We start from the raw sequence: 17,429 nt of genomic DNA, 5'->3' as shown, positions 1-17,429 counted from the left end.
GTTTTTACATAATGAATAATGTAAATAGTTCTTGTATATATCATTAATATATTTGATATTTGACTTTGCAGAATGGGTTATGAGAATGAACAGACTGTGCTCAGTGTAATCTCGCTCCTCAGAGACAGTGTATTTATGTTAAAACATAAAAGGTTGATGTTTTCCAGTTGAGGAGAGGAATAATAAAATCCTGTATAGCAAGCAGCAGCCTATATTCTAAGGATTGCCTGACACTTTCCATAGGATGCTGCTGTGGGTTGGGCACAACTCTGGTAATGTTCAATATTCATGACTCAAATTTCTCCATGTAGGATGTTCAGTAAACCAGATGTTTTTGAGAAACAAGTTGCAAAAGAAATTGTTTAGATTGAATACTGATATTGAATTCACCTCACCTAATTTAAAGTATTCTTACTAAGATAACTTCATAATGAGCAGAATTTTCATTAGATATTTGGACTATTTTGTAGTATGTCTTAGGAAAGCCTGTCTATTTCTCTCTATAGTGCAGTTGCTGCTCAGTGATTGCTAGCTCAGGTGAACACATTTATATGAAGTCAGATGGATGGTTCCTTGGTGCTTTTCCTCTTTAGATGCTCTGTTGTCCCATGATTTCATACACAGACATGAAATTTGAATTGGAGAGGTCTGGCCTCCAAGACCAGATGTGCCATTTGTCATCTTTGAAAACTTGCCTAGTTATGAGCCCTTGGGGGAAAATGCAATTTACACGAGTTGAGACTTGCTATAGCTTCACAACTAAATCTTCTGAAAAATCCTGTCCTGAGTATACTTCTCTACTGAGTGGTATAGACTCAAGTAGGATATATTTTTTTAGTTGATTTTGTTGCAGATCTAACCCTGTTTGAGTCCTTATGCAGAGAGAAGGAAACACAATCTCTTAAAGCTCTCCAAACTCATCTTTGAGAAGCAAGAAAGGAGAAAATATTTCATTGAAATTAGATGGGAATAAGACTTAGGAAGTGTGTGTACCAACACAAGAAGTCTGAATGATGGCAGAGATGAGGACAGTAAAGAATGAAGGGAAGATCTGGATAGGCAAAGTGAAGCCATTGAGCTGAACTAGCAAAAAGGTGTTGGTATGAGAAGACAGATCTTCTGAGGAAACTTCACATAGCGGGCAGACTGCAGCTGACAAAACAGAGGGCAGGGATGTGTGAAAAAAAAAAGCATGAGAATGGGAGAAGAATGGGGAGAAGAGTGGGCAAAGTGGTTAATTCTGGTTCTTCCTGGGACAAAGAGGAAGGGGAGAGATAGGCCTGTGGCAAAACAGAGAGGGATCAAGATCCAGACTGATCTCTTCCTGGCAGAGCAAGGAACAGTCCCCAGGAATAGCCTCGAGTGTGAAATTTCCCTGTCGTCATCAAGCATCTGTGAAACTCCTTGGCTAAGTGTGTCGCCCGTTGCCCTCCAGTGGTTCGCAGGCGCAATGACGAGCTGCCGCTGCTCCCCATGACTCTGCCGTCTCAGGTTGGGGAAGGCTCCAGCTGCAAAACTACTGCCCAGTTTGGCTTCTGAATCGTGAGCTTGTCAACAATTGTGTGGACAAGACAGAAAGAGCATTTCCCCTTGTTTTGTTTGCCTCCCATTTTTAAGTTTCCAAAGACTAAAAGCCTTTTCTTTCCCCCTTCCCTCTTAGAGGCAAAATCAAGTACAAAAGAATGACATAATTAATTTGTGATGATAAACATATGGCCTTGAAACTTATGACCACAACATTTATTTCCTCTTTTGCTATTCTCTTATATGTGTTCATAACATTATTACTGACTGTCTGGATTACCTCACTCTAGCACCCTATTGCTTAGAAACACATAGAGTTCATAGCCGTTGTCCTCAGTTCTTTACTGACACAGAAAAAATTGAACATAGACATATATAAAATTGAACAAAGACCTCTGCTTGTCACACAGAAATATATGGAGCTAGCCCTTGGGTCTTCTCAAAGCTTATTGGGGAGACTATTGCCTTGTTTTTCCTAATTTTAGGAAGAAGTCTTGGTGGAGATGGAGATCTGCAAACATGGAAGGCAGCAGAAATGGTGATATATCTGGTATACTCTTTGCCCCTAAATCCTCATTAACAGTGGTGGTGAATCTGCTGCAATGCTTAGTGCCTTAAGTCTGGACTGCATTTCCAGCCTGATCTCCGTACAGAGAAACTTTTTCTGGAGAACTTAGTCCTTTGCAGGACTGCCCTGAAGACAGGGCAGACTACATCCCTGAACTACTTCTTGCCTAAGACATAATACATTTTATGGAATTGCCGCATGTACATTTGCCATGTTCCACTGGCGCTATAATGCTTATGCTTTTTTTTTTTTTTTTTTTTTTTCCTATAAACTATTTTTTTGTGTGGAGGGGGGACCTTAAACAGCCTGGAACAATGAACAAGCCCTTATGAAGAACAGGGCCTGACAAAGGCAGCAGCCCGATAAAAAGCCTCAAGGACGCTGTTTTTCATCCTGTTCTCATCCAGGGTATCCTAAGAAGACTAGCTACTAAGGATCCTGGGAAGATGCACCCTGTTTGTGAATGAATAGCAGTTCTTTCCATTTACAGCCCCTTCAGTTCTTTTTCCTACATAAGCACAAAAATAACCACTTCAGAACTTTAGTGAAGGCAGAGGGAGGAAAAAAGGCACCCCAAATTAACTCAGGGGAAGAAAGCCAGGTGCCATCTTTGCATTACAGCCAAATGAGATGCAGCTGTTTAAATGTAAATATTAAACAAGGGAGAAGAATACCTTAATTAGCCCTCAAAAGGAGACAGGAAAGCTGTATGAATGCACCTGACACTAAGCAGTATGAGATAAACTCATTCCAGCTGTCATTGAACTGACTGTTTGAAGGCAGAGCAATGCTATTTTGTGCAAACAATGTAAAATGCTTAGGGAATGGCAATTAGCATCAACATGCATAGTGTAAGTGAATGCAGCCTGCTGGTGTTTACTTGGCTTTCAATTGCTAGGGTTTGGAGTAAAAAAATAAAATTAGCTATGCATTACACATTGGAAATTTTATTCCAGGCTTTTATATATTACTGAGAAAAAGGCAGAGGAGAGTGAAAAGAAGAGAAGCCATCAATCTGACTTTAAAAGAAGATAAGATGCTCAAAGGTCATTCTGTGTTTTCTCCTTCCTACCTGAGCAATAAAATGCACAGATTGGATCTATGAGAGAAATTTTCATACAAGCTGTCCATCACATAAATATACCTGAAATGTTCCAAGTACTATGTCAGTGTAACACATTTACCAGGTGGAAAATAAGGATCTGATTTAAAGGAATACCAAAAAGACAAAACAAGCATTATTTAATATGATCAGCATCTTTAGTTTACTTGGTATGTGAATAAAGTAATGATTGTATTCAAGTATGTACAAGAAACTAAGACATATGGAAAAGTCGCTTTACACAATATATTATTGTTATAGGACAAAGTCTCCTCTCAGTAACCTTGACTCTAATCCAGAATTTTGTATACTTTCTTTACCTGTGGTAGTTCACCTCGATTCTCAAGCTCTGCTTATTGAATTCTCTCTCACTAGATTTACATTGTTAAGGCTGATGTTTCATGTAACAGGGTGAAGCTTAACATAAAAGATTCTATGATTCTATGAAAGAGCTGTGTTAATTTTTGCCAATACCTCTGTAAATACATACAATTTATGAAGAAGTTAAGACCCCAAAGGAATACAGTTTCGAATTTAGAGATTTACCTAGTAATAAAAATAGAATCTAGACATTTTGAACACAAAAAGAAGCAAGTATGTAAATGGCCCATTTCACTGTTTTAATTGCTTATATCATCTATTTTGAAATAACACAGATATATACCTGATGTTTGATCCATTTGGGGAAACTGAAGCCAAATCTGTCAAAGTTAGAATTCATATGGCTGCAGAAGGCAACCATAACCCCCCTGAGACATCGGTATTGGCAGGATTAGCCATTTATTTTTGCTCTCTTGGCACAACAGCAGAATGATGCAGGGTTGGGTCTGTGTTAGCAATCAGACAGATCATTCTGGGAGGACTTGGTCTTGCAGGCATTGTGCTTAGGGTAGCACTGCTCAGAAATAATGACTAAATTATACCGATCCCTTGGTCTGTCATTCCAGCTATCTGGTTAATCCTACCTGCCCACGAGACGTGCTGTTGTAGCTTGCAGCAAGTGTTATATTTATGTCATTTTTGTCTTTGACAAGCTCTCATATATACTGAGATTACAAGACTGGAATACAAAAAGTCAGAGCAGCTATCGTTTGTTATTGGATATGGGCACGAGACAAGACTGACAGAGCCGGGAACCCCCGATTCTGTGCCACATCCACAGGAGACGTCCACTCCTAAACACTGCAGCAGACAGCATGGCCCCAGATATAATGCTGTAGTGACATTAATACTCTGGTTGCTGTTTTGTTAGCAGACATTCCAGAAACACAAGTACTGCAAAACATTTCTTCTACCATGGACCAGGATGACTCAATTAAGGGGAACAGTTACATTTATGAGACACATTATTCACATATCCATACACAAACTGCGTTCTAAGCCAGTACACTCTTGTTTTGAGTGTGTTAAGAAGAAAAATTTTACATTAAGTATTCATAATATTAACAGATCCCCACATGAGGGAGCAATTGATAAGAGATAGGTAGTATCAATGGACATATGAAACTTATATTCTGATAAAGGATCAACACATAGAAACCTGGAGTATATAAATATACTCCATATACAGATACGGTATAGTGTGTCTCTTGATTGGTAAGGAAAAAGAGGATGGTGACAACAGGCAAACTTTAACCTCATTCCAAATTGTATTTTGTTAGTAGTACGTAAAACTTGCAAATACTAGAGAAAAAACAAAATAAAACAAAACAAAACAAAACAAAACTATCCCTAGCAGTGTAAACTTTCTCTTTAAGGCTACATATGGAAGGGAATATGGATGCATGGTCATGAACCAGGTCATTGGCAGAAACAGGAATGGAAAGGAGGTTTCTAACTTCCTGCCAATATACTATTCATTGCTTCCTCAGACAACATGGACTTCAGCACAGAGATTTCAGTGGAGAAAAAAGAAAGGGTTTCAACTGGCGCAAAAATGTGCTTAAAAAGTAACAACTGTAGGAAGAATGGAAAGAGCAGTATCTGGATAGCTAAGAAAAATGACCGATAAGATCATTGCAAAACAACCACAATGAAAGATCTCATATTGTCCACTCAAATTGATACACCAAAAACTGTTTCTGACGATAAAGCAGAAAACAAGAGACTTCCTCTCTCCCAGATTAAATCTAACAAACTGCTTTTGTTTGAGAATAGTAGCAATTAGGATGGATTGTCTGAGAAATATATTATTCTTTTCTTTATTGCCTTTGATGAGTCACATAGCAATAACTGCATTGTCCTTCTGTATATTCTGTTACTATAATCTAAGAAATTTATCTGTACCTATTTATAGTCATTATACAGGTGGCACTGTAGTTCTTTATCAGTTCTCTGTAATGTCATCTTCACAAAGAAACCTTGCTGGAAGCATTCACATTATCTCTTATGAACAACATTCATGTTAAATTTGCCAAATTTTCATGCTTATTAGCCACAGAAGTGCCCTCCAGACTTAGATACTAAGCTATCATGTTCCACCCCTAATGTGCTTGGCCTGGCAGCCATACAGAGAATTCCCAGACAGACGTTTGCGGACTTTGCAGCCTGTTCCGGTGCCCCTAAGAGTGACATGATGCTGCAGTAAATTTGATGTCTTTTTGGAAGCTGCAGGTTTTGTACCTTTTATATATATTTATTTACTGGTTCCACTGTGACAGCAGAAGGTCATTGCAGGAAGGCTACCAGATGTGCTACTGAAGACCTGTTCACTCTGGAAGGATGGTGTGTTGGTTATAGTCTGCATATTTGTGACAATGATGCGCTATTTGCACCTTGATGGGCTCACAGGATTACAACCATACTTCTCAGAAGTGTCCAAATGCTCCTTAAAGCCAGCAGATCCTGCCCAGTGTACATCCACCTCCTGCAGATCCTCTGTGAAGACTATAGTTGAGTCAATAACTAGATATCACCCCTTACCAATATATGCACTATCAGGATACTGCTTATTGAGAAAGGGAGAGCAGACAGCAGAAATGCTGGCCTACATCAGCCAGTATGCTGCTGATTGAAAAAGCTGTAGTTATTCCTTTGTCCTGAGGCTGATGAGCAGTCTGGGGCTTCTGCTGCCCCACAAGACCTGTCTTAGCCCAGGCTCAGCTACCAGGTCTTAGTCATTGCCAGTAGCATGCAGGACGGTATGTCTCTGTGCTTGTTTGCTATGGTTAGCTCTAATCCCTTCTCATCTCCCACAGCTGCATACACTGAGCTCAAAGTGTTCTGGCCAGGAAGGCTCATTCGTGGCAGACAGGTAGACAGACACCTTCTTTTTCCATGGTAGAACAATAGCCTCTCTCCAAAGAAAAGGCATTCCGGTCTAAGTCCATCCATCCAAGTGCCAAAAGATGGTCAAGAAAATACAGATGATGCCGCTGACAACTCATTCACGTAGCTGCTCATCTTGCCTTGCCCTGACATGTGCCAGGACAAGTCTGGAGCAGACAGAGGAAGAGTGACATGCCAGATGGGAGAATCCTTGATGTGTCTGAGGAGAGCGGAAGAAGAGGCCAAGGCAAAGAGACTGAAATGCCAAGAAGAAGCTGTCACAAATGACAGAAATACCCAGGGATATCCTGCTAGCCAAACAACCCAAATTATCACCTAACATGGAAGTTGCTGCAGGTTCAGATTGCTATGAAGTGAGCCAAAGGGAGAGGAGGGATGTAGAGGGAAGGACGGAAGATGAGTCCAGTGAGAGGGTAGAGAGGAAGCATCCAATAGCAATGTCATGTCATCTAAGAGCGTAGCATGGCTAATTTCCAAGCAGTGATATGCAGTCTTTGCTGGACTTTGGAGGGCAGTCACACACTAAAGGTAGGGCTTCCTCCTTTCACTGACAACTGACTATATAGTGTTTGTGTTACACCTAAAGGATTCAAAAGTCGTTTGTACAACCTGGACCAGAGTGGGTGTTGGTATGCCAAGTTAAATGGGATGCCAAAAGATGCCCTTTTCTATAAGACTGGAAAAAAGAAAGAAATTCTTATCACAGAGTCTGTGTGGCAAAGGCAGCATGAATGTTAGCAGGCAAAAGCAGGAGGAAAAGTTGGAATTCCCAAAGACATGTCATGTGTACATGAAGAGAACATCAGCTTGGGTTCATCAGCTCTTGAGAGTGCCCTGGAGAGCGGTGTAGATGTGGCCACTAATAACAGCAAGTTCTCTTTATAGTGATTGTCTCTCCAGACAGAATTTTCAGTAGAGTCTTTTCCAAAATTACTGCAGCTTTCCATAACGTGATGCAGCCACCACTAGATTTTAACCTGACAGCTAGGTTTATAAATCAGTTATCCTTGGCTGCTGTATAATAATACACTTAGTGGTGATTACTCCTGGCTCCACGGAGTAGTTCATGCTATTATTAAGTAACACTGGACAGATTAATTGTTATTATTTACTTCCTTCTTTGATGAACTCAAGTCCTGTGCTGGCTGAGGAATGATGGAGAGTATTATTACAAGGGCAACATAAAATGAAAATTATTATATTTCTAATCCTATAAAGGAAAGACAACCAGTATTTAATAAGAGGATGAACACTGGGAGAATCAGCCCTGCCCCCCAAAAACTGACAGTTGTTTTAAAGACACATCCCATACTTGCCTCCATTCTTTACTTCAGAGAAGCAAAAGCCATTGTACTTCCAACATTCTGTATACCATAGATGGAAGAGGAGAAGGATCAAGATTCATCCTTCATATTTCATAATGAATGAAAATATTCATATTCCAATTAGCATTAACAGTACAGATGCCACCAACTAGACCCAAGAAGGTCTCCCAACACCAGTAGTTTCACTCAATATGAAGAGAACAGTCAGAAATCCAGAAATCCTAGGAATCCACTATTGCTGTTGCTTTTAATTAGGAACTGTTCATAACCATACCTGTGGTGATATACATCTGAATAAAGCTGTGAGTATATTTGCTTGCCACAGAGATGTAGCAGGCTTTTGGCTTTCCTAACTTTTCCTTCTTTATAGAGTAAAAATTCTACATTTGCCATGTTTCTCTATGAGAATGGATTTGGGGAATAATTAAGATGTTTGCATTGGGAAGAAGCCTTCATGCTAGTGTTGAGTGAGTTGATATGACCACATGTGGGAATACTAGTTAGAATCGGAAGGTCAAATTACCTGTAGTATAGACAAGCCCTCAGACAGATGTAATGAGAAGTACTTTCTATTTCATATAACCAGAAAATTTAGTCTGGGGATTTAATAGTATTACTTTCTTTACCCTCTGCACAGAATTTGAAGTCTCTTATGCTTTTTGCCAAAACGACTTGTTTGAAGAATATGAAAGCTCTAACTGTTTTGCCAATGGGATCTTCACCCTGTCAATGACTTTCTTGATCTTAGATAAATCCCCTAAATCTCTCTGAGACACATTTAGTACTTCCCACGGATTATAGCCAATATAATGGATTGTGGCTATCCCTTAAAGCTGAAATTTGAATTATTTAAATTAAAAACATGAAAAAATGATTCTTTTGCCACCTATCTGTTCCTTCTGTCATCATCACCTATATATTCTACTCTGCTGATTCCTTTCCCAATGTTCTCTCATGCAGGCAGAAGAATAAAAGAGAACAAATAGATCATCCACTAATATATACTCTTTGACATGCCCTTTTAGGCAACTTGTTTGTCAAAGCAATAAATTTGTTCAGATTTTGGATGTGTTCAGATTTTGGAGGGATAAATGCTTATCTCAACATGCCTCAAACACACAGCCTAGACAACCCAAAATGTCTGTCTGACTTGAATTTGTACAGGCATGCAACTGAGAGTCTAGTCTTGAGGTGGTGAGAAATTGAGATAGAAGAGATGGAGAAAATGACAACATTTCAGGAGGCAAGTGAAGTTTTCATGGGAACATTGATACTGAAGATATTTTGAATGACTGAGATTTGGCTTTGGAAGTGGAGCCTCCTTGAATTCAAGAAAAAAATAGAGTCAAACTAACTGTTAAGGAAAATTAATAGTAAGGGACATTTTAAGGGAATGCTCAGAGATTCCTTTGGAGATGCTAATGCATACCACAGCCGTTGTTGACTCACTGAAGTGCACTTCACATAAACACACACACACACACACACACACACACACACACACACGGACTTTATGAAAAATAAAATGTAGTACTTTATTTTGATATGTTTTAATTGGATTGAAGTGTTGTTCATGTGATACAGAACTTGCCTGTGGTTGCATAAAAGGAAAGATTTAACATTGTCCATTTTATGTCTTAATGACCCAGATAATCTGCTAGTACAAATAAGCATAACTGACTGAAACAATAATCTCAGCCTTCTCAGGTTTGGCTGGAGGAGTAGCCAATGCCTAAAACTCAGAAATGGGTAAATTCATGCTATTTGTCTTTATCCAGTGTAGCTCTTTCCTATTGTGTTTTTGGTCAGCTGGAAATCATTATCCTGCCTGTCATTTAGACTCACAGTCAAGGTGCTGCCTTGGAACCTCATTTCTGTGGAACTTCTGTATTCATGTTTAATTATTTTCTGAAGGTTCTTTCTGGATAAAATCTTGTCTTCATGGGTAAAATTCATCTAGCCCAACATCATTTTATAACTCAATAACTCTTGCAATATCATTTTCTCTGCACTTTTTGTCCTGTTCATACATGAGCAGAGTGTTGTTTCAATGATAGCTTGTAGTTTGGCTAGCCTGATATTTGTCTACATAGCCCTTCTACTGGCTTATAATATTGCATTAAACATAAGTTACTTATCCTCACACTCACAGCCTTTTACATACTATGCTTTCCCTAATCCTAGTGCTAGTGGGAGGTCAAATTCACATTGCCAGTCAGTTTAGGTTACTAGTATCGATTTGGTTAGGTTTCCAAATAAGTTTGCTTCTCTTCTATTTTGCCACTGATGCTTAAAAAAAAAAAAAAAAAAAAAAAAAAATAGACTCATTATTCTTCTTCCAGTTCCTCCTCTGAACTCTGTAGGGATACTTCTAACTGTAGGGATACGAACTAATAAGTGTGTGTGTGCATTGGACTATTTTCATGGACTTTGTCAGTTCTGTTAAATGAGCAGGATCTGAGTACTGGCAGCATCTAGCCATCATCTCCCCCTCTCCATCTTCCAAACCTATAATGGAAAAAAAAATAAAAAAAAACCCTTAGATGCATAAGGTTTATTTTCATCAGGGCAATCTGCTATATATGAACAATTCAAAGGACTCATCTATATTTGTGTTACTTTAAGATACTGAAGCAATGCCAAAGTAGTATGAACTATGCAGACCTTTAGTGGATGTTTTGTGGGTGCAAGGAAAACAAGGCTGGACCTTTGCCAAAATCAAGATAATACTTACCGTGCTAGAAAGAGCAATTCAGAGACTGGGCCATGGATAATTAGTCTCATTAGTGTTGCCTTCCCAGAAATGTAATGAGGTTATTTTTCTCACTGAAGTCCATACTTCATTCATGTCTGTACTAGTAGCACCATGACTGTGCTACCAGAACAGGCAACTTATAACAAAGTCTTACTTTTGTCTATATGTTTTACGAATATTCTTCAGTAGATATCACTTCTATTATCTGCTTTAGCTTATTGTGCCTACTTTTTGAAACAAGCTAGGAGTATATGACTACCATTAATTTATAGATAACTGTCAGGGCTGGGAATTCCTCCAACAGGCTTCAGTATAGATGTGTTTTATCAGTGGAGTTTAAATTAAAGCAACTGCAAAAGTACTAGGATTACTCTCCCTCCCTCCCCAAGATACAAGCCTGTTCTGAACCTAGATCAATAAAGATCCTGCCTCAGAGGATGCATTGCGATTTACGTTAATGTATGTTATGGGAAAATGATAGTCCTACTTCTGTCAGGTTTAGAATAGCCAAAAATTATTTCCATCCACCCTTTCAAACATGAAAAATGCTACAAAATGCAACTTTTATTTGGCAATTGTTGTCACAGACTTTTTTACAGCACTTTTCCCTCAGACTAAATTGCAAGAATTTGTGGCTTTCTAAGCAACGTAAGGTCTGTTGAAATAGTCTAGGTCATTACGCGTGCACTGAAATTTCAACAGCTAGCAAGAAAATGTATTGCCATGCAAAATTGCTCTCACAACAATTTAATCCAAAAGGTCATTGGAATCAGGAATGCCAGTGCTTTGCTTCAAAGCACAAAAAAAAGGGGGGGGTGAAGAAAAAGGACAAAGGGATTTCTGTAAATGTTTCTTGAACAAAACTTGTGAATTCAATCCTCTTGCCAGCAAAAGAGATTAAAAGCTTCTGGAAGCTTCCTAAGCACTCAGTCAAGTTCATGATACTGTTTTGTGCCCTGAAGAAAATTGTAGCCATTTGTTTAAGCAATGAAGTTTCCATCTGTTCCATCTTGGTTTAAAGAAGCAGTATATTTTCAAAAACCTCAAGGCAATGTTTACTGAAAGCATAAAATGTCCCTGAAGTGACATCAGAGAAGCAAAATATAGATGGGAGAATTTTAAAGCTCAGGAAAATGCAGTTATGGTTTCATCCATACACATATGCATAAATTTGTCTGTATGTATAGATAAACAATAACAAGGGACGGAAGGAGCCCTGGATTTACTTTAAAAATGTAACTAAATGACTGATTTCAGCTGGCATACCTTATTATCAGAGAATCTCTCTAAATAAACGCATTTTTACTTTGCTTAGCAAGCAGAAACTAAATAAAACATCAACTCACATGCACTTTATGAAATATTCAAATTCTGTATTGTGTTACATCTTTAGTTCATATATATTTAACGGTTTATTTGAGTAATTTTGGAACAATGTGAAAAGTCTAAAGATAAACTCTAAACTGGGGTAATTGAGGCTAATTTTATTTACACTACCTACCACCTACAGAAATGTTAATAAAATGAATTGAAATACAACCTTTCACTGCACGGTTTAGGATAGTTGACAACAAACTCCCTGGTAGTCTCTTGCCCTCTCAAGATGCACTCAGAATGATTTACTTTGAGTCAATCGCTTGAACTAACTTTGATTCCATTAGACTAAGAAAGGTATAAATTCTAATATCCTGTGGCATCAGCTACATAAAAACATCCAGTATCTTCCAAAGTCCCAGGCACTGAGGAACCTTTAGGAGTTGTAGTTGAGGTATTTATTTAGGGATTGCCATATCTAATTGAGCAGCTTTTGTATCATGCTGCCTCATTTGTGAAAACAATGGTCCTATGTATTTTAAATGCAGAGACAGACTTGCTGCTTGTTGACAGACACAAAATTCCTTTAACTCAAGGCATAATTCAATCCAGTGGGTTATCACTGGCGTACTTGAACAGCAAGCTCTTGATTCCTTTCTTACGCGATGTGCTTAGGACGACCGGTATCTAACCATGAGTACGACAGCTGAGCTGCAAATAGTACTCCTGGTGTAAAATATAACAACAGTAAGAAACACAGAGACAGAAAAGCAAATGAAGTGGGATTGCACAGGAGACAGAGCAAAAGCTGAAGAGATTGAACATGGAACTTAGACTCGCACAGGTTTGAGGAGGAAGGTGTTCAAATACCTTGATGGGAGATCTCCCCTTCCCCCTAGCCACTAATGGGAGTACTTACTTACTGCACTATGGAGAAATAGGGGTGAGAGAGAGCGAATTCTAACTCGGTGCTTAAAGTAGCCTGGAAAAAAATGTGTATGAGCAGATTTGTTGCCATCAGCACATCTACTTATCTTATTGGCAAGCAACTATGTCTTTCTCCAGGCCTCAAAATCTTCAGTCAGCCTCTACATCAACACTCATCCTGCAGATTTTCACTGCTTCCTTCTTTGGGATTCTCATTCTTTGCTGGGTACTGTTATGAAGGAGTTAATCTGTCTTACTAGATGCTTTCTGTTTCCTCTCTCACATCTTATATTCTTTAATACTAGGCTTCTGGGAGCAAAAGTTGGAGCTCTTTCCACCTTTTGCAGAAGCCCCCTTAGCTTTTCTGCTCCTGGTCAGGAGGCAGTGGGGTAGCCAGCCAGGTAGATGGAAAACCTCCAGTGGTGGAGCTGAAAATACGCAGTCACTGACATGCTATTTTGAAGCTGTGTTCTCTAGTTCTCTGATTTGCTACAGTCTGGACTATTCTAAGCACTATTAAATGCAGTTTGCATATACTGTACCTTTACTGTGTATACACTAGGGGGTATATCCAGCACAGTTACAAACTTAACATTGTGGGGTAGAGGGATAGTGTAGTGGTTATCACATCAGCTTTATATGCTGAATGGTCCTGGGTTCAAGCCCCAGGTGGAACCAGCACCAGGAAATCTCTGGGAGTTTGGACTAGATGATCTCCAGAGGTCCCTTCCAACCTTAATTATTCTGTGATGGTCAGCTCTGTAAACTAGCTACAAGCATAGCCACTCTGCCCGTAAGACTGAAAAGTTACACTTACCTTATGTCAGCTGACTGTAGCTTTCAGGCATCCCATTGATCTATGCATCCAGATGTAAGCCTAAATCTAGATTCTCATACTGTGAGTGAACCTTGCTGTGCTATTACCTGGCTTCTCAATGACTTTCATTAGATTTGTGTTATACAGCAATTGTAGTAGATAAAGGCTAAAGAAACAGATTCAATACTTGAATCAATTTTTTAACAAATGACTTCTAAAATAAAGACCTTGCAATTTCAGATCTTTGAGTCCAAATAACACTGAAAGGGCTTGTAGAAAAATGGTAACAATGGAATTATATTAACACTTAAGCTTATCAGCAGCTATTCTGTTTCTGCAGTTTCTTAGTATTACACATTTTCTGCTGTAAGAATATATATGTTAGGCTATTCAGGGCTGTTTGGTGTGTGTGTGTGTGTGTGTGAAGCCTGGATACAATTTATTAAGTGGCAGTAATATTACAAACAGTATTGATTTTGAAACGTTTCCCACACGATGCTTGGCAACGTTTCTTTAGATGAACCATTTGATTTTACTAGAACAGAGGTCGTAGTTCATATCATGTTACAGTATCATAAATGAAAGTCGTCAGCGATATTATTTCAGATTTTACCTGTAGTAGCCAACCACAATATCTGGACAAACCTAGCTTCATATCTAACTGATTTGTTTCACACAATTATAAATACTTGAGATATTAGCAGCTGAGAAGTTTGAGAACACCTGCAACCTACCTGCTGTGCCATTTAGCGCATTTCGTGAGGCCTTTCCATACTAAAAACAAAGAGATAACAAAGATGAAGCCTTAACAATTTAAGATAACCAATCAATTCCACCAACCCATTTACCTACCAATGAATGAAGAATAGATAAGGTATTGAAGATTTTTCTGTAACAGACATGAGGTTAAGAGAAAGCACCTATAATACTATTACTAATCTTAGGAATGTTGAGAAGTAAATCATACTAAGAATAATGCTGGATAGGCTTGATAATAGTTGGCTTTATTCAAAATCAACAATCACAATTTTAGTGCATAAATCAAAACTGCAGCATGTAAAATAGATCTATCTTTCAATCTCCAAACTGATCTGTCTCTAAAGAACTGTGGCTTACTCCTGTTCATTTCACAATTTCAAAATTAGCTTGGTGGGTTGGTGTTGTAACTTTCTCTAGAAACAAAGAAAACTACACCTCATAGTCAGAAGTCATGAAAGTAGGAAATATATCTTCAGGAATGGAAACTGCACAACCTCTCTCGGCAGCCTGTTCCAGTGTGTGACCACCCTTATAGTAAAAAAGCTTTTTTCTTATGCTTAAATAAAATTTCCTGTATTTCAATTTGTGCCCGTTGCCTCTCGTCCTGCCACTGGGTATTACTGGGAAGAGTCTGTCTCCATCTTCTCTACTCCTCCCAGTAAGACATTTAGACAAGATAAGATAAGATTCCTTCTCAGTTTTCTCTTCCCCAGGCTGAGCAGTTCCAGCTCTTTCAACCTCTTTTCATATGAGAGATTTTCCAGTCCCTTAATCATCTTCATAGTCCTTTACTGGACTTGATGCAGTTTGTCTGTGCCTCTCCTGTCTTGAGGAGCCCAGCACTGGCCACAGCACTCCAGGTGTGGCCTCACCAGGGCTCAGTAAAGTGGAAGGATCATGTCCATCAATCTACTGGCAACACTACCTAGTGCAGCCCAGGATAGCATTGGCCTTTGCTGCAGGGATGCATTGCTGGCTTGTATTCAACTTATCATCCACCAGTACCCCCAAGGCCTTCTCTGCCAAGCTCCTTTCCAGCCTATCATGATGCATGGGGTTATTCCTCCCCAGGTGCAAGACTTAGCACTTTGTTGAACTTCATGACGTTGCTCTCTGCCCATTTCTCCAGCCCTGCTGAATGCCAGCACAATGATTTGGTTCATCAGCCACTCCTCCCAGTTTTGTATCATCTCTGAATTTGCTGAGTGTGCACTCTGTTTCCTCAGACAGGTTGTTAACAAAGATCCAAACAGTATGTCCTCAGGGCTGATTCATGGGGTACACCACTGGTGACTGGCTGCAAGTTGGACTTCATGCCATTGGTCATAACTATCTGGGCCTGGTAGTTCAGTTTTCAATCTATCTCACTGTCTGTTTACCCAGCTAGTAGTTCATCAGTTTGTCTATGAGGATGTGATGGAAGACAGTCTCAAAAGCCTTGCTAAAGTCAAGATAAACAACATCCACTGCCATCCCTTCATCCACCAAGCCAGTCAGCTCATCATAGAAGGTTATTAGGCTTGTCAGGCATGATTTCACTTGTTTAAATCCGTACTGACTACTCCTGATCACCTTCTTGTCCTTCATATGTTTGTATATGGCTTCCAATATTATTTGCTCAATGAACTTCCCAGGGATCAAGGTGAGATTGCTTGGCTTGTAGCTCCCCAGATCTTATTTCTTGTCTTTCTTGAAGACAGAGGTGAATTTTGCATTCTTCTAGTCCTCGGGAACTTCTCCTGATCACCATGGCCTTTCAAAGAAACTTCTAGCCTTCAGCATTGTGGGAGCCTTCATTTCCCAGTTGCGTAAGCACAGACTCTGCCTGGCCTTCAGTGCAGCTGGGATTTGGTCTCTTGAAACTGAAGTGGCTCAGAGAAGATCTGATCAGTCTTTTTCATCCCCTTGATGCTGTGCAGCCTGCTGTCCTCCTCCAGCAGCTTGGTCACTCAGCAAAACAGACCCCCTGTGAGTGAGGATCCCATCTCCCCAGCCCTGCCTCAGCAGAAGCCCTGGGTACCCCACAGCCCTGGTCTGCAGGGCTGCATCCTCCCGTGGGGCTTGGTCTGGCTGAGGCCTCTGAGGGACTGGGGGAGCTGCCCCCACAGACAGCAGAGACCGTGCCCTGCGACATGTCCCACCATCACAGAGTTCTCGTACACTGCTCCCTGCAGAGCTTCTGGCTCCTCCTGTGCACCTCTCTGTGCAAACTGTTTTCTCTGCTGCTCAAACACAAATTTGTGCTCATCAAAAAAGTAGAGTCATCTATACTTTGTGATTAATGGCATTTTTTTTTGTCCTCAGGAAAAGGAATTCTGGCTCTAAGACTGGTGTTACCTGCCTACTACACTTAGATCCACAGCCAACATAAGCTAATGGTTTGAGCATCTTAGCGCAAAAGTATTTGAACATTCAGAAATAAATATATCTACCATCCTGCAACTCCTTTGCTTACATAACACAGCAGATGTGGCAATTTTTCTGGTGAGTGCATTAGTAACTCTAGGAAATTGTAATTCCTAGTATCAAAAAGGTAAGTTTGGGGTGGAAGGAGACTCCAGCCATGTTGTGATGAGATACGGTAATTTACACTGCTGCCTGAGAAGAAATACAGTCAATGGCCTGACACTTATGTGTTTTACTGTTTCACAAATTATAATTTCCATTTGATTTACAACCAGATATCAAGTGTTTTGCTACCAGTACACTACTAGACAGTACAATAAATATGCAGCTTTATTTATTAAGAACCTTGTTTTTTACTTTAAAATGTTTGACTTTGTCATGGGAGAGAAGGGATGTAGATCTCTGAGAAAAATGTGAATCATAATTTGTTGATGTATCAATGGACACTTAGTTATATTCTCAGCTGCTTTTTACAAATATTCTTTTTTTTAATTATGCTGAACTCTTTAGTTAAATTTAACAAAATTATATCTGCTTTAATGATCTCTGAAAGTTGTAGTGGTCACGCTAAACTATGAAATACAATGGCCCCACTGATTTCCTTTTCTGACTTTTTCAAGGAATTAATAACTTACAAAGTAACT

At 39.4% G+C, this 17,429-nt stretch overlaps 1 non-coding gene across 1 annotated transcript; it reads left to right on the top strand.

Moving 5' to 3' along the window:
* Positions 1–13,409: 13,409 nt before the first annotated feature.
* TRNAI-UAU (transfer RNA isoleucine (anticodon UAU)) lies at positions 13,410–13,481 on the top strand. Its single transcript has one exon. It is a non-coding gene; the product is annotated as a tRNA-Ile (tRNA).
* The last annotated feature ends 3,948 nt before the right edge of the window (positions 13,482–17,429 follow it).

Source organism: Rhea pennata, chromosome 1 (assembly GCF_028389875.1).
Source record: "Rhea pennata isolate bPtePen1 chromosome 1, bPtePen1.pri, whole genome shotgun sequence".
Taxonomy (NCBI): Eukaryota; Metazoa; Chordata; class Aves; order Rheiformes; family Rheidae; genus Rhea; species Rhea pennata.
This window is presented reverse-complemented; position numbering and strand designations above follow the sequence as displayed.